The following is a 23,351-nucleotide window of genomic DNA, read 5'->3' as shown; positions in this document are numbered from 1 at the left end:
TGATATATATGTTTTTTTAGAATGGCAACTTGGTCTTAACCATTACCCACAAAATTTATGCTGTCATAGAATCAGAGAGTTTTTGTTTTCTTGTTGTTGTTTTATTTTGTGTCTTTGGTCAATCTTGGGGCTTGAACTTGGCCTCGGCACTGGTCCTACACTCTTCAGCTCACGGTGATCGCTCTACCGCTTGAGCCACAGTGCCACTTCTGGTTTTCTAGTGGCTTATTGGAGATAAAAGTCTCACAGACTTTCCTGCCTGGGCTGTCTTTGAACTGAGATCCTCATATATCAGCCTCCTGAATAGCTAGGATTACAAGCATGAGCCACCGTTGCCCAGCCAGAGAGTTTTATTTTATTAAATTAAGGCTAGAGTAGGCTCATTGTATGCCAACACCAATGACAATTTTTCTTAAAAAAATAACACTCATAAAAAAATCATGAGATTCAGAGGAAGATGGAAGAAGAGAAGCTGAAGGCTAAACAAGCTCTCCTATAGAAAGCATTTTAGTATTCCAGTGAACAGTCTTAGGCTACAGAGTCACACCAAGTGTGTCATCTCAATAGAGAGAGTTTGGACAGAGAGGGAAAATCCAAGCAAAGAAACAGATCTGAACACATGCAGCTAGCCATGGCTGCAGTGGCAGGGTTGGTAGCAGAGACACTCATAGCAGCCATAACTACAGAGAGAATCTGGGACAAAGGCTCCAGATGTGGCGAACACGTGGATTCTACGCAACAGAAGCAAGAACTGACAAGGAGCAGATATATTCATCCTGCAGATCACAGACCAGAAACTGTCCAGGAACAAGACTCTAGCATGAGTAGAACCCAGATCTCCTCATTTCTCCTCAGGGAGCAGAGGAGGGAAGGCTGCGTGTTCCCTACCACTGGAGATCTCCATCTTTGATACTAACAAAGGCCCAGTTGAGCAACTAGCTCCAACTCAGGCCTTGGAAGCAAAGAGAAGAGTCATTTAGCAGGTCACAGGAATCTGCGCTGACCTGCCAGGCTCAGCTTTACCCAGGGGAAAGTCAACCAGCCCAGACAAAGAAAAATCTGCCCCCAGAGGAGTGACTTTCACCACAGGGTAAACAGAGCCAGAGGCTGCCCCTCCCTACAGCAGCCTAGACAAACAATTGAAACTCAGTAAACATAAACCCTGAGAATGGCTCCAAGCTGGGCTCTCTGAGAGTCTCAGGAGCTAGCCCAGCAAGGAAAAGCTACTGATTGCTGAAAGGCCTCAACTCTACCCATAACCTAGTCTCAGCACAGCATCTTCAAACTAGAGGAAATTCCCATCTCCCTCTTTTGGGATACTCAAAGCAAATCTACCTCCCACTGAACTAGCCTGGGAGAAGGATCACAAAACAATGGGTTATGCAAAGCATTTTTCTGCCTGCTCAAACACTGACTTAAGAAAACAATCAAGCCACTGGAAAACCAAACACCACAAGCAGACCAGAGACTCCACCAAGAGACTGGTTATGACACGGGAGATACACAATCATCCCATTGCCCCAATACACTCCCCCACAAAATATCAAAGAACTCTTTTTTTAAAATTTAGTTTAGTTTTTTATTGTGAGAATACAGTACAGAGGAGTTACAATTACATGGGCAAGATATAGAGTATTCTTATCAAGCATTGTTGCTTCCTAGTTGTTTCCCCTTCCCATCCCTTCCCATACTTCCCCTTCCCCCCACTCCATCCTTCCCCCACCCCCCACCAAAATTGTTAAGTTCATTTTTCGACATAATGAATTGTACAATGAATTTCATTGTTGCAATCAAAGAACTCTTATGTGAACTTTAAAAACTTTTTTAATTGTTAAAATTGTTTTCTATTAATCTTATTTTCCTCCCATAATTTTTATTTTAAGTGTATACGTGTGTGTGTGTGTGTGTGTGTGTGTGTGTGTGTGTGTGTGTGTGTGCTTTTTTATATCTTCTGAACTTTTGGTCCTTTTTAAGTATTCTTTTCATTTTTTTTCTCTTTCTTTCTTTTTTTGCGTGACTAAATTGCTGTTCGGCTCATTCCCAGATATATACCCGTCATCGATTATTAGACCTTATACCCCATTTTGTATACATTTAATCCAGAAAATTATTACTCAATTCACAACCTCTTAGGCTTAAATTCTTTAATAGCAGTATTATCACTTCATATGTATATAATTTTCAAGTAACTAATTTTAAGAATTTTTATTTTTTAGTTTTCATTTCTCCTTTCAATCCATCCCTTCGTCTCATCTTATCCTGTTCTTTTCTCAATATCATTTGTTTAAACTTACATAATTTTTAAGTGTTTCACTACTTAAATTTAAATTTTGGTTTTTCCATTTTTTCTTGTTCGTTTTTTTGTAATCTCTGTCCTATCATTCTATCCAAACCATTTCCCTATCTAAGATTAGGACTTGGTTAAATGCCACATTTTCTCGATCCATCCATCTACTGAGGGGCATCTGTGTTGATTCCATATCTTAGCTATGTTAAATAATGCTGCAATAAATATAGTTGTTCTGGTAATGCTAGTGTGGTCTTGTTTGTGATCATTTGGGTAAATGCCCAAAAGGTAGATTGCTGGGTCATAGGGAAGTTCTAGGTGGAATCTTTTGACGAACCTCCATACTACGCCAAAGTAGTTGAACAAGTTACATTCCCACCAACAATGCAGTAAGGTTCCCTTCTGGCCACATCCCCTGAAGGATATGTTGTTATTAGAGTTCTTGATTTACCCATTCTAAACGGGGTAAGGTAGTATCTCAATGTTGTTTTGATTTGCTTTTCTTTTATGGCTTGGGAGGTTGAGCATTTCTTCATGTGTCTATTGGCCTTCCTTCTTTTCTTTTCAAAGAAGATTGCCTTGAAGTCTTTAGCCCACTTATTTATTGGGCAGTTGTTTCTTTGAGGATTTGTTATTGGGGGATTTAATGTTTTGAGTTCCAAGTATATTTTAGATATGAGATCCTTCTCTATTGTATGGCTAGTGAAGATCTTCTCCCAATCAATGGGCTTTCTATTGATCTTGCTAGCTATGTCCTTTGCCATTCAGAAGCTCTGCAATTTCATACAATACCATTTGCCCAAACTTTCTTTGATTTCTTGTGCTTCTGGGTCTCTATTAAGAAAATTTCATCCTCTGCACAGGAGACCTTGGGTATGTCCTACTTCATCCTGTAATGTTTTCAGGGTGTCTGCTTTGACTCTGAGGTCTTTGATACATTTGGAGTTGATTCAGTACAGGATGATATACAAGGATATAGTTTTAGTTTTCTATGAGTGATTAACCAATTTTGCCAGCACTTTTACTGAAGAAGCTCAGTACTGTACAGAGAGGTTATAGTTACATAAGTAAGGTAATGCGTACATTTCTTATTGAGCATTGTTACCACCTCCTTTGTTTTCTCCTACTATTCCTTACCTTCACACATCCCAAATACCTCCGTCTACCCCCCTCTAATAGTATCTTGCAAATCTCATTGTTACAATGGGTCAACCTGTATACTTTCCTTGCATCTTAAATGAAGAAATGCTGGCTTGTTTCATGCTGATTCTACTTGTGTAGACACACTTAAAAACACTTTCCAAGTCCAAAAGCAAATAAATGAAATGCACATCATCTTTTGTCAGTTGGTATAATTGTGTTCTACACATAAAAAACTTTCTTTTTTTCTCATATTCGTGGCCAGGACATCTGTATGACCTCAGTCAGAACTGCTCACTTTAGACTTTTCATATGGGTTGGTTAAATTTTGACCTGCGCTCCAGTCTTCTGGGGAGTCACTCATCTGCTTAGGAATTGATGCTCGCTGTTGGAAAAGAGCCCAAGGAAGGATGCCATTTAAAGCCTTATAACTTTATTCTTAACAAGGATATTGTCCTACTACTTTGGATGTTGAGAGTGTCTACAAGAGCAGGCATTCCATGGGGAGCAGGGAGACACCATATGACCAATACTTATTGAGATTTGCGAGTGACTTGCTATCACTTACACTGCACTTTTCAAGTCGAATCTCTCTAAACCTACCAGTTGGAAGAGATAAGAGGAGTGGTAAAAGAACTCTTAGAGACGAATACATCTTCAACACATTTTTTTCCAAGCATTCTGTCTAAGGCATATTTAACAACTAGTGAAACTTGTGTTGGCTATATCTATGTGTCTTTTTCCATTTGTGCATGTGTACATGTGTGTACGTATGTGTGTATTTGTGTGTACAGTGACATTCATGTGTACATATATGGGCCGATATACACATATATGCATATATAAATAAATATACATATATAAATATATGTGCATATATATATCAGGTGTTCAGTGATTTAATCTAGAGTTCCCAGCACGTTGTCCTTATCACAAAATGTACATAATAAACTACTCTAAGGATCTGTGCTATATGAAGGGTATCCTTTGTACTCACTTCCCCCATTAACTTGTTTTTCATCCCTGTGAACAACTTCAGCCACTTTCCCATAGGATAGCTTTGTTTTTGTTACTTACTGATAATAAAAGAAAAAGGTTGTTTGTAAAAGAAAAAGAACTTTTAGGTCCCAGGCTAAAAGTATATTATCAGTCCCAATTATTCATATGAGATAAAATTTATAATAGTACTAAAAGTGAAAAGGAATTCCTAGATCTGTTCTTTTGCCATTTAGAATGGCAAAGAATAATTTCACGTCACTGTTATAACTCTTAAAGAATGCAAGGGTAACTGATGGTCCCTATCATGTTCCCACAAAACCAGTAGATCCTGAAGGATAATAGTAGACCATCAGAAATTCTAAGTAGCAGATATGGAGCATGAAAGAGAAAGAGCAGAAATGAGAGAGAGTGAAAGAGAGAAAAATATCATAATATTAACGTGCATAACAGATAAACAAGAGGTGTATGAGAATATTCATACTGCTATCTTGAGACACTACATGTACTTTTGAAGGTATTTGATTTATGATAACTTATCAACATAAAAAATAAAGTGATTTTGATAATAAATAAAAATGGCTCAGAAGAAATTATAAATGCAAAAACATTCTTCACAGAAGCAAACTCTCAGAAATATTTCTTGACTTTGAAAAGGATAAATTTTCTGCAGCTAGTATAAATTTAGAAGTATGACAGTTCACAAAAATATAAAAATGTGTTCACATATTTCATTATATAACCAAAAGCAGAAAGCAAATATTGTTCAGATGATTTTTAAATCACAGTTTCTCAGGAGCTGGAAAGGTGACTCAGTGGTAGAGTGCTTGCCTTGCATGCATGAGGTCCTGGATTTCATTCCTCAGCACGACATAAGCAGAAAAAGATGAAAGTGGTGCTGTGGATCAAGTGATAACGCTAGCCTTGAGCTGAAGAGCTGAGGGACAGTACCTAAGACCCAGAGTTCAAGCCCCACAACCAACAAAACCAAAGCAAAAAACAGCAAAACAAAGCACAGTTTCTCAATTTTGTGGCCTCAACTCTGTAATACCACTACTTCAGACTAGGGATAAGATTTTAGGTATGGATATTTATCAACACTCCTGATTCAGACTCTACTTGATATAATTTTTAATCAATATTTTGTTTTTAGTTTTGCTCTTTCTAAATTTACATGGACCTATGAAAAATGGTGTGGCCATCCCAATAATATTCTCAAAGTACCTCTTAATCACGACTCACAAAAAGTTGTATTATATTACAACAAGGAAAAAATGCTATAAATAAAGAAAACAATAATTATATATTAATGATTACTAAAATAAAAACAAAACAATTACCAAGGCTCTGATTATTTGAAGAGTATATAGTAGATTTTACTATTTTCTCATATTCCTGTACATTTAAAACTGGATAAAGCTATGAGTAGCCTTTAAATTTACCCACTAAGGTTACTATTTATAGTTCATCTCATCATTTGTATGTGGCTTATTTCATTATTTGTTCATCACTAACATATAACGTAAGGGAGCCCTAAAGATTTAAGAGAAACTGTGTACTTAAAATCTTAACTCTTCACTCTACTTCTTTACACAGTCTTTGCAACTTCTCATTAGTAAAGTTTCTATAAACTCTGAAATGTACATACATACTAGTACATGCTACCAGAAATACTATATACTTTATCGAAAAATTTTATGACCTGCCAAACAGTCTTAATTTTGCCATATAAGCAAATCCCAAAATGAAAGATATTTAAAACATTAAAACTTTTAACAAAGCTTAACATTTGCTGCAATGATCATTATGACAGGTGCCTTGTGTAGAATAATTGAATTCCTCCTCCTACACATCTCATGAACAACAAATACCTGAAATTATTTTGTTTTTGGCATGTCAATCTTGACTTTATTCTTAAATGTGTGCTTATGTAAGAAATACATGGTTGCAAAATTTCACAATTCTTTTGAACTTACTTGTTGTTGAATTGTCTCGTTTAAGAAAATCAATTACACTTTATATATAAAAAAATGTTCTGTGCTCAATTTGGCTGCACATATACTAAAATTGGAACATACAGAGAAGATTAGCATGGTTCCTGCACAAGGATGAATAGTTCCATATGTTTACACCAACAGATGCTGGAAGGGATGTGGCCAGAAGGGAAGCCTACTGCATTCTTGGTGGGAGTGTAAACTTGTTCATTCACTTTGGAAAGCGGTTTGGAGGTTCCTCAAAAGACTCCACATAGAGCTCTCCTATTACACAGCAATCCCACTTTTGGGCATTCACCCAAATGATCACAAACAAGTCCATACTAAAACTACCACCACAACAATGTTTATTGTAGCATTATTTGCCATAGCTAAGATAGGGAACCAACCCCGATACCCCTCAGTAGAAGAATGGATCAAGAAAACGTTCTCTGTGTGTGTGTGTGTGTGTGTGTGTGTGTGTGTGTGTGTGTGTGTGTGTGTGAATGTACACTTACACAATCACTTTGGAAAGCAGTCTGGTGAGTCCTCAGAAAGCTAATTATTGACCTTCCTTATGGCCTACTCATACCACTTCTAGGCATCTATCCTGAACAACAGGTACCAATATTCAAGGACACATGCACCTCATGTTTATTGTAGCACTGTTCACAATAGCCAGGATAGGAAAACAACCCATATGTCCCACCAGAGATGAATGGATCCAAAAACTGTTGTAACTATACACAACAGAATATTTTCCAGCCATTAGAAAGGACAAAATAATGGCATTAGCAGGGAAATCAATCAAGCTACAGGAAATCATGTTGAGCGAGGTAAGACAAAAGCAAGAGACAAACCACATGGTCTCCATGGTAAGTGGATGTTAAATCCAAAATGTAAGGTGATACAACAAAATTAACAACACTTAAGAAACCAAGGACTTCCACTCATCTGATTGAATCACTACTAAATAACCCCATTCTGCTGATAATATGTGCACACTGAAGGGAAACCAGGAGGACGACACAGAACTAGAGGGAATCAGGGAAAAACATACAACAGTGGGATCCATCAGCTGCACTGGACATTGACCAAAATGAACTAAGCAACTCAATGTCACTGAAGGGAGGGAGGGAACAAGTGGGAAAGAGGGAACAGCAGACGCTATGCAAAACAAAAGAAATATACATATTTCCAAACAAAAAAAGTATACATATGGAAGAAATAACTCTATTGCAAAGCTCATAGAACTCATAAGTGTTGTAGACCATGATAGACAATTTGCTCCATCAAAGTTAGAATATGTTTGTGACTTTAACTAAGCATCACTATCCCACAATATTGTGAAATTTGGGAAATTATGTAACCACTTTATCACAAGAAAAACATTTGAAAAAATGATGAAGATGGAAAACTAAGTTGCTCTAAAAAACAAAAAACTAAAATGTTCTCTGTGTATATGTGTGTACACACACACACACACATATACTATATATATATACATATATATGTGTATATATATTAATTCTATGCCTCCATCAGAAAGAATGACATCGCCCAATTTTTAGGAAATGGAAAGACTTGGAAAAAAATTATATTAACTGATGTAAGCCAAGTCCAAAGAAACATAGGTCCCATGGTATCCCTTATTTGCAATAACTAGTATATGTCTGGGATAAGCAGAAAAGTTGAAAAGCTATGTGTATATGACTAGATAAGTAGATGTTAAGCTAAATGACCCCCAAGATAGAGACACAAGTGGTTTTTTCTTTCTTGCTGTTGTTTCTCACATATTTATAATGTACGACGTGATTTTTTTTTGTTTTTTATACATTCCTCCCCAACAATATAACCCCTATTTTCACTTTATTTGATTTGGTGCACCTGCATCTTGTATATACACTTCTCTAATTTGGGGAAGGAAAGGGAAAAAAAACATACTTAAATAGGAATACATTTTGACCCACTGTATAACAATAGATGCACAAGACATTATTTTGAAGAACGAACTTTACAATTTAGGCTGGGGACATTGGGTGGGGCTTGCGGGTGTGAGGAGTGTACTTGTGGAGGTGGAAGGGAAGGAATGGTGGGGGAAAAACAAAGGAGGAGGTAACAATGCTTGATAGGAAATGTACTTATTACTTTGCTCATGTAACTATAACCCCTCTGTACAGTATTTTTACAACAAAAAATGTATAAAAATGTTTTGAGATGGAAGTTTATTTTGCCTATTTTACCCATATAATATCGTTAACAAAGAAAATAATGCAAAACACTGATATGAAGATATTTGGAAAAGTGAGTGTGTGTGCATTCCTGCGTGTTGGCATGCTCAGAGTTTGAAATTAGGCCCTTTGTTAGTTCTTTAAATTTTTGGAAAAATAATCTCATAAATTTATTTTGCCCTGATTGGCTTCCAAATGTTATCCACAGATCTCAGGCTCCTTAGTAGGTATCCCGAGTAGTTAGGATTACAGGTGTGACAAACCAGCACAAGGCTTTCAGAACAATTTTAAAAGTAGAAGAAAATTTACTTCACAGAGGCCTGTTTTATCATCTCCTAGTTTTAAAGCATTTTGGATTGATTATATGTGATTTTTTTCATTCTTGAATTCTTAAAATACAGTAAGTGATGATATTTAAAAGATTTAGTACTTTTAAAAATGATACTGGAACTATGGGACAGAAGAAATTTGCCTCTTTTTGGACCATAATTTATAAGCTCAGCTCTGTGCATGATAATCCAATGTCACCAACACAGTCTGTGTTGAAGAAAAATGTAACAGAAAACAATCACCATGGGCAATAATTGCTATGCTATTATTTCTTGGACAATATGAATATTGAATTGAGAGTATCAGAGAATGGAGAGAATTTATCTACTTGTTGTGTATTGCTGAAAGACTTTTGGAAAATTTGACTCATTTCCTTCCTCACTGTGTGTCTTGGGCCATGCACTTACTGCCTTTAATTACAATTTTTTCCAGCACTAAAATGGTAATAACATTGGCATTATAGCAAATGTTATCTTAAGAATTAAGGGTCCTTAGAATGCTGAACTCTTTCTCATTCTTGTAGAGGTATAATCAGATGAGAGGAACTGTATTTTTTGTTTGCTTACTTCCATTTATTCTTCAGTTTGAAATCTGAACTACTTAAGACTGAAAGAAACCAAAATTAGACACGCAAGCTTTGGAAAGAGCAATAAATGTAAAATAAATAAAATACATATAGCTATGTAAAAGGTCTAACTAAATTGTTATATAGTCTCAAGCATAAACAGAAAATGATTTAAGCAATATCATGTTATTGAAAATTGAAAAATGTTAGAAGTTGCTTAATTTTTTTCCTTTTTACTACCTTGAATTAATTATTTTTGTATAGAGAGATTAAAGATGAGATTAACAAGACACTTGATTAAAAATGGACAAAAGTTCAAATAGACATGTTTTCCATAAAGCCCTCTATATCACCAGTGGGTTTACACAGTTGTGTTTAATACAACTTCTGTGTTGGCTTAATGCTTTGTGAGCAGAAGTCATTAGAGAAATGTAATTCAAAATTACTATGATACTACTTCATAACTATTAGAACTCTTATTAAAAAAAAATCAAAGGAACCAGGTGTGGTGGTAAAGGTATGTAATTGCAAGCATTTAGGAGGTTGGATTTCAGTCTTAAGCGAGTCTGGGGTAGTGAAGATAGTAAAAACTTGCCCTTTATTACTTTTTGAATAAAAGGTAATAATGTTGGTGAGAGTGTGAAGAAAAGGAAATTATCTACACTCTTGATCAAAATACAGGTTAATATTCTCCTTGTAGAAAGTAGTATGCAGTTTTCTAAAGAAATCATAGTTGAAATATCATCTGATCCACCAATCATGTGATTATTTCTCTCTGGGTAACTCGTAATTATATCTGTAGTTCATTGTTATTCACATTATTCACAACAACAGCCAAGATATAAATCGAAGTTCAGTGTTCAACTACACTAATAAAGCAACTCTGGTAGATGCAGAAATATCTTTTTGTTTCATCCTTAAATTAACGAGAGACTTCTCCCATTAGCCACAACTTACAATGACCTGAAAGATGTATTCGAAATGAAGAAAAATGTTATGTTCTGATCTTTGGAAACACACACACACACACACACACACACACACACACAACACACACACACACAAAATCCGCAAACATTAAGAGAATTTTTTTTTTAAGTAAAGCAAAGTGGAACTTCTGGGGCATTTATGCATAAGATACTAGATATACATTATGACCAGGTATAGAGTTGTAATGTACAACATGAAGATACAGGGGACAACATTGGCCTTACGTAGGAATGAAGCTAAGTAAGTAGGAGTTGTTCTTCCTAGTAGTGGTTCCTCTTTTAGTTTTTCTTCCTTCAATAATGGATAAGATTAATGTAATTCTTTAAGTATACCTGCCTGTTTTCAGAAATAATAACAAACAATATAGCAATAATATTGCACGTTCAACATAGAACAAAATGTCAAATTAAAATATATGAGATTATCCTTGATGTAAACTAATTATTACAAATAAGGGAAACCATGGGACCTATGTTTCTTTAAGTTTGGTTTAATTCACTTAATATGATTTTTTCCAAGTTCTTCCATTTCGTTACAAATGAGGTGGTCACATTCTTTGTGATGGAAGCATAAGATTTCCACTTGTGTTTATCTCTGTGTGTGTGTGTGCTTGTGTGTGTGTGTGTGTGTGTGTGTGTCATTTTTGGTAAATATTACTGTGATACACAGTAGTAACTTTACTGTGGCCTTGTTTGTGATCACCTGGTTATATGCCCAGAAGTGGGATTACTGGGTAATAAGGGAGCATTATTGTGTACATTAAGGATAGAGCAGAATAGCTCAGTAGCTACTTACATATGACCGAATAAGGTGATTCCAAGTGAAATGAACTCCAAGACATGTTCTTTGTTGTTGTTGTTCTTAATGAACTATGTGATTTCTTTTTATCTTTTTGTGTTTTCCCCACTTATGGTTTATCCCCTGTAGTCACTGTATTGGATTTTTATACCCTGGGTATTTTAAATACGTTGATCTGAACTAGGGAAGGGAAAGGAAAAAAAAACAAAATGGTGAGACAAAGGAAAAAGGGGGAACCTATGCAACAGTAGTACTCACAAGACAATATGTTGTAAATAATCTTGGGGGGGTGCTGAGAGTGAAGAGGGAGAAAAATAGGGAAAAGGGTAACAAGTTAGAAAAAAAATAAATTAATTACCTTACTTATGTAAGGTAATTACATCTGTACATTACCTTGACAATAAAATTTAAATAAAAAATAAAATAAAATATATGAGAGCAGCAATACAGGAGATGGGACTGGGGGAAATACTGTAGTATTGTAGAGTAGAAGAGCTGTGGAAAGCAGTAATTTTACATTAACATAGCAAGTAATAAACTAGCATATAGCTTTTCAGCCTCATGTCAGTCATTAAAAAGGTTAAACAAAATGCATAATCAGCAAACCAATAGAGATAAAATAGAAAACTAAACAATTAAGATGAAGAGAAGACTTGGACCGAGAATAACAAATGACACAATTAAGAAACAAATAACAAGCTGCTGGGCTGGGAAGGTGACTCAGTGGTAGAGTGCTTGCCTTGCATGCCTGAGGCCCTGGGTTTGATTCCTCAGCACCACATAAGCAAAAAGAAACAAGCCGGAAGTGGTGCTGTGTCGCAAGTTGTAGAGCGCTAGCCTTGAGCTGAAATGATTAGGCAGGGCGCCCAGGCCCAGAGTTCAGGCCCCACTAGCGGACCCAAAAAATAAAATAAAATAAAAAAATACAAGCTGCTAAGTTTAAAAATGATCACCCATAATTCTATTGACTTGTTTAGATCACAATTTGTTAGAAGTATAATTCAAATCACAGTTTAATAGTATATCATTTTAATAATAGTTTACTTATTATTGATTTCTTAATATTGAATGTTTAATATATAATTTTAATTTCAGCGGCTATAGAAAAGAAGAAAGTGAAAATAATTTTAATAATATATTTATGAATTGTAAAATTGAGAAGCATTAGAGTTTAAACAAATAATATATCATTATTGCTTCATTTCTGTAATTTAATGTAATAATTCAAAGTGTATTCCACACTTAGCACTCATCTTAACATCAAATAATAAATTATTGCACATGACTCTTGGTATTAGTTGGAAGGGTTCAGCACTGTGGTAAAATTCACACCGCATAGTACACGAAGGTATGACCCCTCTCATATAGCTTAAATTGTGGAAATTTGGTTTCTACATTCATGTTAAATTCTTGTCTAGGTGACATCTATAAAATTATTTACAATTATATACACGAGGACTATTTCAGATGATTCTTAAAAGTCATATTCATTAATTAAATTTTTATTATTTCATACCAAATAAATATTTACAGGGAGACTGAATTTTTGTGTAGATGATGGTGTATGTGTGCCAGATTATAGGTATTAAGGCTTATTTTATATTCCTGACATTGTTTGTAGAGTTGGATTTATTTTTCCATTATGGGTTAAGTGTATTATATTGGATATATGAAAGTAAACTGAATGTTTATTCCATCCATCCTTTGTCTAATCCCAATATAAATTATTCATGTGTTTGAAATAATGAAAATAACAATAGATAAAAGCAAGGTAAATCAGTCTGTAGTAGACAAGTATTTACACCATTATTTTGAGAGTTGGTCCTCTTTTACACTACAGAATATTCTTGGGAATATGTGCTCCAGGCTGGCCACAACTGAAGAATATTACGATTTGATCTATCATAAGAGAAGGAAGGAAGGGGAACCTTCCTTCCAAATGTCTGATCCCAAGAACGTGATCTGCTTTGTGGTGGCTACTTGGAAATGAACATTTTTCACAGTCAACCTTGAAAAGCCATCTTGATAGATGACCTCTGTAAGTGGTTACAAAGCATTATTGATGGCTTTGCAAGGATGCCTGATTGCCTTAGTTTGAGACAATTAACAGGAATTTAGTCAATTTTTCTTTGTATCTTTATGAGAAAAACCCATTGACTCTAGGCCAGGGGATCACAGGGGCCCAGAGAAACTACTACCTTGAATAGTAATCCTAGACATCTAAAACAAAACACACACACACACACACACACACACACACACACACACACACACACACACACACACACACACACACTCCAGTAAGCACAGCCAGACAGGGTTGCTATCATAGCCTACATGAAGTCAGGCAAAAAACAGAAGCTGAGAGTCATTTAGTTGATAACTAATATATTTTTTATGAGGCCGACTCAAATGAGACTCCAGAGAAAGGACAGAAAGACTGATCAGAGAGACTAAAATTGGTCACATAAAGATTGGAAAGGAGAATTCCTTGTAGAACAAATAAATCATAGAATGCTTGTGCATGTAAGAACAAGACAGAAGACCAAATTCCAGAAACGCACATTTTCTTAGAAGTCAGCTTAATCAATTATCAATGCAAATCTTTGAACTCTTAAATATTTGACCACATGTGGGAGAAGGTTGAAAAGAAAGAAAATTTCATCACTCTATTACGAAGTCCAATATCACATTAGGAAGTAATCAAGCACTGATTTGTAATAAAAAGAGTAAACAATTATTCCAAATGAGGGTTTCATTTCTTTTGATGTAAAAGTTCTTAAATTAGGTATTAGCAAATACCATACAATTGAACCAGTCCCCCAGCTGAGTTGATATTGATTGCAGTATTACCACATGAAGGAAAAGAGAAAATTTACAAATGTCTGATGAAATGAGGTGAAGGTGACTTGTTCTAATAGTCCTATCTGAGGTTTAGACACACGTGAAGAGGTGGATTTTCTTTTCTAAAAATCGTGCCAGTGGCTCACAGCTGTAATCCTAGCTACTCAAGAAGCTGAGATCTGAGGACTACGGTCCAAAGCCAGCCTGGGTAAGAAAGACTATTATTTCCATTTAACCATCATAAAACCAGAAGTGGCACTGTCGCTCAAGTGGTAGAGCACCCACCTTGAGTTGAAGAGTTCAGGGACAGTGCCTAAGTATGGACTTCAAGCCCCTCGAACAGCAGCAACAAAAAATCTCCTTTTCATGGACTATCTACATCTCTTTCTAACATTCAACAAAGGAGTCATTTTATCACCCACTATATTTAAGTCCTAATCTACCTACAGCAAATAGATTGATTTGGTATCTTATATAAAATGGTTCATATTTGCAGAAACAAATACCAGCAGTGGTAACTTTTTTCCAGTCCTTGAACTCTGGGCCTGAGACCTGAACATGGTTATACTGGTAGCTTTCATGTGAGCTTGTTTGTTATTTATTGGATTATTGCCCATAAGGGGAATTACTGGGTCTTAAGGGAGATCTATATTTACTCTTTTCAGGAAACTCCGTACTGCATTCCACAGTGGTTGATCATGTTTAATTCCCCATTAACAGTGTAATCGAGTTCCCAATTGGCTACATCCATGCCACCGTTGGTTATTGTTAGTTTTCTTAGTAATGGCCATTCTAATGGACGAGGTAGAATCTGTCTTGTTTACCTATAGATTTGTATTCATCTTCTAGCTACAATAAATGAATGAATCCATGAAAACTTTATTGCTCTGAGTCTGCATTCCTTTCTCTTTTCTCTTAATATAATTTTCCCAAGCCTTTCATTTTCCTTACCACTGGTGAAAAGTCATCTTTCTGATGGGTGAATATAATTCCATTGTGTGTGTGTGTGTGTGTGTGTATGTTTGTGTGTGTAAGATGACTATAGGCCCAAGAATTCACTTCTAAGCATTCTGTTTCATCTGTAATTTTGTAATTCCATATTATAGTTGCATTGCTTTCTCTTCTACATTGAAGAATATTGTTGGGATTTTGATGAGTATTGCATTGCCAATTGTTTAGAGGAAGTATTGCAGTTTTCAAAATGTTAATTCTTCCAACTAAGTACTTTGAAAGACTTTCTATTTCCTTGAATCTCCTTCAATTTCCCTTTTTATATTTTTAAAGTTTTCACATATAGGTCCTTCACAATTTTAGTTAATTAATTCCTAGTTTTGTTGTTGTTGTTTTGTTTTGTTTAGATTTGATTTGATTTTGAGGCTAGTATATGAGGTTGTTTTTTGGATTTCAGCGTGGATCTTCCCATTGTTGGTAACAGAAAAACTACTGATTCTTGTGGTTTTTATATCCTGCTACATTGATGAAGGTTAGCATCGCCTTTACTAACTTGTGGGAGGAATCCATAGGGTCCTTTAAATACAGGGTCATTTCATCTGTAAAAAGGGATAGTTTTACTTCTTCCCTATTTGGATCTGCTTTATGTTTTTCTTTTGTCTATTGCTCTTGCAAGCAAGTCCACTACCATATTGAAGAGTAGTAGAGAGTGAACATCCTTTTCTCATTCTTCATGCTTCCACACTTAGCTAAATGCTAATTATCTCTTTCATGTACATACACAGTTTAATATTGAGGAATGTTCCATGCATTCCTAGGTTCTCAGATTTTTAATCATAAAGGAGTATTGGAGCTTGTTAAAAGCTATTTCTCCACCCTATTGACTATCATGTGTTTTTTGTCCCTGCTTCTGCTGATGGTTTGTATTATGTTTATTGACAAGAATATTGAAGCAAATCGTATCCAAGATGAATCCTATTTGATCATACCATATGATTTTTTTGTTAGTTGCTGAAATTGGTTAGTGAGAATTTTATTAAGAAGTTCTGCATTAATGCTTATCAAAGAGTTTGGTTCATCGTTCTCTTTCTTTGGTGGATCCCTATGTGATTTGGGGAGGAGTGTAACTCTAGCTTCATAGAATGTGTTTGATAATGTGTCTCTCATAGATACTAGATGGATGCATCTTGGCTTTTGATACTACTATCTAATCTATGTCTTCTATTTGGAAATTTAAGCCCATTGATATTGAGGGTTAAGACAGAAATATCTGATAAGTCCTGCTATGTTATACACCTGTTATTAGGAGCTGTGCCTCATCTACTCTTAACATATTTACCTTGTTCTCTGGTAGGGAGAATTTTATATAACCAGTTCCTCTTCTTCCTTATCTTCTCTATGTAGTATATATTTGATTATATTCTATCCTGATAATTTGGTGGACATACGTTGTTTCAAGTTTTCTTTCTCATGAAATATGTTTATATATTCTTTAAATGTAAAGGAGAGTTGGGACTGTATTCATGGTTGTTAGTTGTTTACCTTTAATGTTTGTCATGTATAATGCCAGGCTTTCCCTTTTACCATATCAGCTAAGAAACCTGTATTTATTCTGACTGTATATCCTTTATAAGTAATCAATCTTTTCTCTATGGCATCTTTAAGAATTCTTTCCTTGATCTTTAATAGTCCTCCAATGGATTATGATATCATGGTGGATTGTTCAGTTCTAGAATTCTGATTGGTTTCTAAAGGCTTCTCTTCCTTGAATGAGCCTATCTCTTTAGATGTTTGTCATGTTGTCTGCTAGAATTCTGTAATATGCTTCCCATCCATTTAGTTTCTTGCTCTTCTCCTTCCTGATACCTATCTCCCTGAAATTTGATCTTCTAACTGAGTCTTGAAGTTCTGGCAAGATCATTTCTTATTTCTTGGATTTGTTCTAAATGATTATTTCCTCTTTCCTATTAGATCTATTCTGTCTTTGACCCTGAGATTATCTTCTATCTCATCTATTTGCTGTGTAGACTTTCTACTTTGTTTTTTATTTCCCTGTCTTCTAATTGGTCATTTTTTAGGGGTTCTGTCTCTTTATTAATGCTTTGTTTTAGGTCTTATATGGACTTTCTGTACATTTTTTCTTTGGTTTGGGGAGATGTAAGGGTTGTTTTATTAGCTGTGTCTTCTCTCATATCATTTAACTAGGCATCCATTTTTTTCTTGGACTCCATTGCCTTCTCAGAATTTATTTATATTTCTGTTTGAAGTCTCCATGAATTATTTTGCTAATGACTGGTTGGTCTCATCTTGTTCACAAATTTCCATGTAGAGGTTTTCTATCTTTCCATTAATCACATTTTTTCAGCAGCATCGGTAATACATTTTGATAACTATCTTCTACGTCCTTGATTGTTTATTCTAATGCCTGGTTATTTACTGTGTGAATTATACTACTTTGACATCACTTTTCTTGTATTTTTCTGATTTGTTCTGTCCATTTGGAGGCTTTCTTTTAGGGGATCTATGATATTAATGGGTGACTCTCTATGTTCTGGGTTGATTTCCAGGGTCTTGGTTTGGTTTCCTGTTGTGATTTGTTTTTCTGGAATTGCATTTTTGTCGAGTCCATTAAGTGTAGGAATAGAAATCAGTTGTGGTGAGATGTTGTGATGTTAATATTTGTGGTTCCAGTGACCATTTGGACTGTCCAGTGGTATGGTGAATTGTCTATGTATATGGATGTGGCTTTCTCTGATGTACACTTCTGTTCCTGCTTTTTTCCATGCTGCCCTTTTATTTCCACATTGCACATGTGCTTTTGAATGTGTTGCCCAATGTGTTCCTGGCTGGCACCTTTTCATAGATTTCTGATTTCTTGTGAAGACAGTATAAAATTTTCTTTTGAATTGTATGTCTATAATTATGTCTATATTTATAGCTGCAAATCTATAATTATAGCTGATTTGATGTGACCCTCTAGATGTGCAGTACCTGCTAGGACTCTAAATCTCTGTTTCATTAGTGATTACTAGGATAATTTTCTGTGGTTATTCTGTCATTGCTTTTCCTCTTCCTCAGATTTATTTTTTATATTGTGGAATTTTTCACATAATTTAGGATTTGTGATTGTTGTATCAAGTTATTTTGTTTTCCTGCTTATACTAATTTGAAATAGTGATTTCAGGCTTGTAAGAAGAAACAAAGAGACAGAAATGTATGTTATTAAATTGAGAGAAAGAGAAGACATTTAAAACTATTTACTACAAGTAAATTAATATTAAGCAAAGCTAATGAAAATAATTACTTATTTACTCTTCAGAGGATGAGTATAGTACTCTTGGATATCTCAGAGGAAAAGTCTTTAGACTCATTACAATTGATGACTTACATTGAAATTACTGGCTAAACGTTCTTCTTCAGAAAGGGAAAAGCTCCATTACTTCCATATTAGTATTATAAAATCATAATGGCTGCATGTTGAATTATTTTCCCTTTGCTATTTTCAATTCAATTCTTCATCCATTATGTATCTAGGGCTTTGAATGACCAATTCCTTAAAATACTTATATTGCTTATATTGTCATGTAAATCTCAGTAATATAAATATTAATTTATCTGTGAGTCTCATCTTGAGCTACATTCATATGAAATTTATGCAGTCTCAAGCAAGAAACCTGACTTATTTTTTACTCTATTCTATGTTTTAATCAATAAATTCTTTCTCTTTAGAAATGTGTTCTCAGCTTTTAAATTGCTCCAGTAAACATGATGTGTTTCTAGTACTTTTAATGAAGTAAATGAAAAGTTTGGAACATGAAGACAATTCCCCTATTATCACTTTAAAGTAAACCTTTTGGGATTATTTTATATATAAAAATAAAAAATGCAATGCAATGCTTATACATGAATAATGTGATGGTTAAGTCAATTAGACACATGAACTACCATAGCAATTCTCAATTAACATAAAGGCATCACAATATTGTGTTCATGAATATCACTCATTTTTTAAAAATGACTAGTCAATACAAAGTTCATATTATATTTGAAATTTACAAAATGAAAATTACACTGAGATTTGCTGTCAATATCCTGTTTCCTGGAATACATTTATTCAGCAAACGGAAACAAAAAATAAGGGTTTGTCACAAAGAATGAAAAATGAAGAAGCAGACTGTGTTTCCTTAAGATGTTAAGTATCTGCAAATCGTGTGATTTATTCAAAGATACTGTACACATAAGAGAATTTGTGATCAGAAGTGATAGGTAAGCAAAACAACTGAAAAACTGTATGGTTAAATTGACCTTTCAATATAGGATGACAAGTTTTCAATAAATGAGCCTATTAATCTGTATCTCTAACACAAATACAACGTTCTACATTTTCCCACATACTCCCGTTCTCTTAACTCAGTTCCTGATCGATATTCTTCTATTTCATGATTTCAATTCCTTCTAAAATAACAAGGTGGGCGTTTTTTTTTTGTCTCTAGATCCAATACATTATAGTATCTTGGAACAGTAGTATGAATTCATGGAGTTTGACTTGAATGTCAAGTATGAAGATATTGTATTCAGGGTACTCTTAATTGGCTTGGAACTTAGAAAGATACACAGTATACTAAGAACAAGGGACTTGATCTCAGGGAAACATGCAGGTCCAGGCAAGATCCTGAAGCAAAGAAAAGCAAGGGATCGCAAACATCAATCAACTATACTTACAAAGGAATGGAACTGATCTCTGATGTGTCTGGGTGGTAGCTCTATGTTTTTCTGTGTGTGTATGTGTGTGTGTGTGTGTGTGAGTAGAGAGAGAGAAAGAGAGACAGACAGAGAGAGAATTTAGTGTGGCTTCCATATTTAAAGTACATAGAGCATTACTTGTTAGGGAGGAGGTACTCATATCAGAGCTGTGATACTACTGTCATCACCTTACTACAAAAAGACACTTGCTTAATCTCTAATTAAATAGGGAAAATAAACTAACATCTTACACGATTGTTTTGACAATTGATTAGTATATTGAAGGACAAAGGGAGGAATTGGAGATCAATATAATCTTTTTCCTCTCTTCTAAATATTACACTGCAATAGATGTGATTTCAGGAGTCTCCTGCCATGTACTTCCAGTTGAATTACTAATATGCTTAATAATATGAAACATGTGATAAAGAAATAGATCAGCCAGCAAGCACAAAGAATTTGTGATAAGATTGAGCTTTTGAGCAGGGTTGCCACAACTTTTAGGAATGTAATTCGTTCATATTAACTTCAAATTTTGTGGCTTTCCCTGTGTGATTAAATGGGAAGAAAGTTCAAGAATTCTTGTTCAGCCAAGTAAAAAGTGTTCATGTTCCCATCCTCACGCTGTAAGTTTCCATTCCATTCATTTAATATACTTCAGCACCTCATGCTTACCTGTGGGAGACAAGAAAAAAGATAATTTTGTTTGTGTATTAAATTATGTAAATTACCATGTACAGGCATGATTTGTATAGTTACCGAAGTTTGTAATAAATATAAGTAGGGCTCATTTCACAATAAAAATATAATTAAAATCACATAATAAGACTAGAAGTCACAGAATTTTGTGCATGAAAACATACATTAGATTAGTTGCAGAATTTCTATTTTTAGATAAACTTTATATTGAAGTATAATGCACTTTACCTAAGGATTGAAACATTTTATTGAAAAATATATTTCTTAGAGATATTTTTGCTTCATAATGTTAGGGATACCGTTGGACCCATTGAAATAATGAGATGTACAAGACGTTATGTCGAAAGACGAACTTTACAACTTTGGCTGGTGAGGGTGTGGAGATGGGTAAGGATGGGAAGGGGAAACAAAGGAAGAGGAAACAATGCTTGATAAGAAATGTACTCATTACTTTGCCCATATAATTGTAACCTCTCTGTACGATATTTTCACAATAAAAAAATAAGAAGAAAATGATCCCAAAGTAATCATGTTTTTATTATTTTCCTATTTCCATGTGATTTACATGCAATTTAGAAATTTAGATATATAATTTAAGTTAAGTTAACCAAAAATATTATTGAGTATAAGGTTCTTATACTCTCTACATTCTTCACACTGAGATTATCAAATATGGTGAGTTTGAAATGATTAGTCTGTGTTTGACCCATGTTAATATTATTTAAAATGTGAGTGAAATGTTTAAAATGTAGTATTTATTTTAGTTGCTCTGAAGAGACAATAACTGATATAATCAAAGGCTAAAAAATATTAGATTTAAAATTTAGAATTCATGAAATGTTTTTGACCACACTGGTTACTGGAGCCTTCACAAAAACTTCATGAGATAATTTATATTGATGAAGCAAAAATCCCACACTGGTTACTGGAGCTTTCAGAAAAACCTCATGAGACAATTTATATTGATGAAGCAAGAATCCCAGAGTTTAGACATTTACAAATAGAAAAATCATGTCGTTCTGAATATGTAGAGCTACATAACAAACATAGAAAATTTAGCTTTTAAATATCTGAATATACTAATACATTTAATTGCAGGGCAAGTACTTGTTCTGAAAGGAGATAAAATTGCATTTATTTTGAAAACAAAACCTAAGTATTAATTTGAATAAAAGACAATGTTTAAAATATCATTCATCCAAGAAACAAGATGTACGGTTCATTGTTTTTCATGCCTATTATGTTCTCTAAACTTACTACAAATACTAGATTAGTAAACCTAAACCATTGCTTTGTAGGGAAATAGAAACATTTTAAAACTCATGATTATAACTTTTTCTCAAACAATTACTAGGTAACTGTTTTATATTTTTTGTCATGGAATCCTATTTGATAAAGTTTTATTCATTAAGTTAAATAATTGACCAATAACAATATAAATTATGCATGAACAAAGTTTAGAACAAGTATTTCTTTCACAAGACATATCATGGCTCTCTTAAAGAACACTGGAAGGCTGTGTGTTATTTATTTATTTTTAGTTATTTTATTAATGGTTATTAATTTTCAGAAGTGGCAGTTTCGTTACTCTCTTTCCATAATATATTTAAAACATTTGATTATACTCCCTCTATTTCCTTTTTGTTACTCCTTCCTCCAAAGATCATGTTTTTTACATAAAATTATATTTTTATATATGCACATATAAACTCACTGGAAGATTTAAGCTAAACCTCAACTTAATTCAAGATGTACAGAGGATTAACAGGATGAACAAAAATGAATATTTTTTGTTAACTTCTGAATTGAACTATCATTATTATTATGGTTAGAGTTAGGATGCCAGACAGAATTAGAATTAGGGTTAGAGAAATAGCAAATTCAGATTCTACAGAGGATGACCTATTGCAACAATAATACTCACAGCACACTGTACTGAAAATGAATTTTACACCATGGGGAGAGGAGAGTGATGTAGATGGGAGAGGGAAGGGATAGGTGGACAACAACAAAGAAGGGAGCAACAATGGTCAACAAGAAATGTACTCATTATCTTACACATTTAACTGTAATCCCTCTGTCAGCCTCATTACCTACTCAGGAAGCTGATTTCTGAGGACCGCAGTTCAAAGCCAGCCCAGGCAGAAAAGTCTGTGAGAATTTTATCTCCAATTAACTACCAGGAAACTAGAAAGTGGTGCTGTGTCTCAAGAGGTACAAGCACACATCTTGAGCTAAAGAACTCAGGGATTGTGCCCAGGCCCAGAGTTCAAGCCCCACGACCAACAAAAGGAATAAAAAAGAATGTGTTAAATGTTAAGTAAAGCTGAACTTTTGTAGGTTCTAGGAATTCAGGGAAATGTGGGATAATGGAAGTACAATGTATTTCATAATATCAGGATTTGAGCTCAATGGTTATAATGATACCTGTTATGGAACAAGATAGGTTCAGAGATAAGAGTCAGAAAATCTGTAGGGTTTAGGAAAACCTGCAATTTATTTTGAGGATTACAGTGGAATTTCAGGTAGGATTGCAGAAAACGAGCATTTTTCATAAATTTTAGAATTCAGATAGCTTTAGTATTAAGGTTATGGTTAGGATTCCAGCCATGGTTGGGGTTAGAGGGAAGGAGAAAAAAATAGGGACAAATTGAAGGTAAATTGTAATAAAAGCCTGGTAAGAATTAGAATGAATGTGAACTAGAGTATTGCTATTAATATTAGAATCTGCTTGCAATTAGGCTTATATTTATTCTCAATATTCCAGTTAAGATTAAGTTTAGGGTTAGAAAATGACTAAGATA

General features: G+C 34.4%; 1 pseudogene; it reads left to right on the top strand.

The window, feature by feature from the left end:
- The first annotated feature begins 6,460 nt into the window (after positions 1–6,460).
- LOC122095346 lies at positions 6,461–6,551 on the top strand (annotated as a pseudogene).
- Positions 6,552–23,351: the final 16,800 nt, after the last annotated feature.

This window comes from Dipodomys spectabilis, unplaced genomic scaffold (assembly GCF_019054845.1).
Source record: "Dipodomys spectabilis isolate Male_0828 unplaced genomic scaffold, ASM1905484v1 ptg000344l, whole genome shotgun sequence".
Classification (NCBI taxonomy): domain Eukaryota; kingdom Metazoa; phylum Chordata; class Mammalia; order Rodentia; family Heteromyidae; genus Dipodomys; species Dipodomys spectabilis.
Note: the sequence above shows the minus strand (reverse complement) of the source record. Positions and strands in the feature narration are given on the sequence as shown.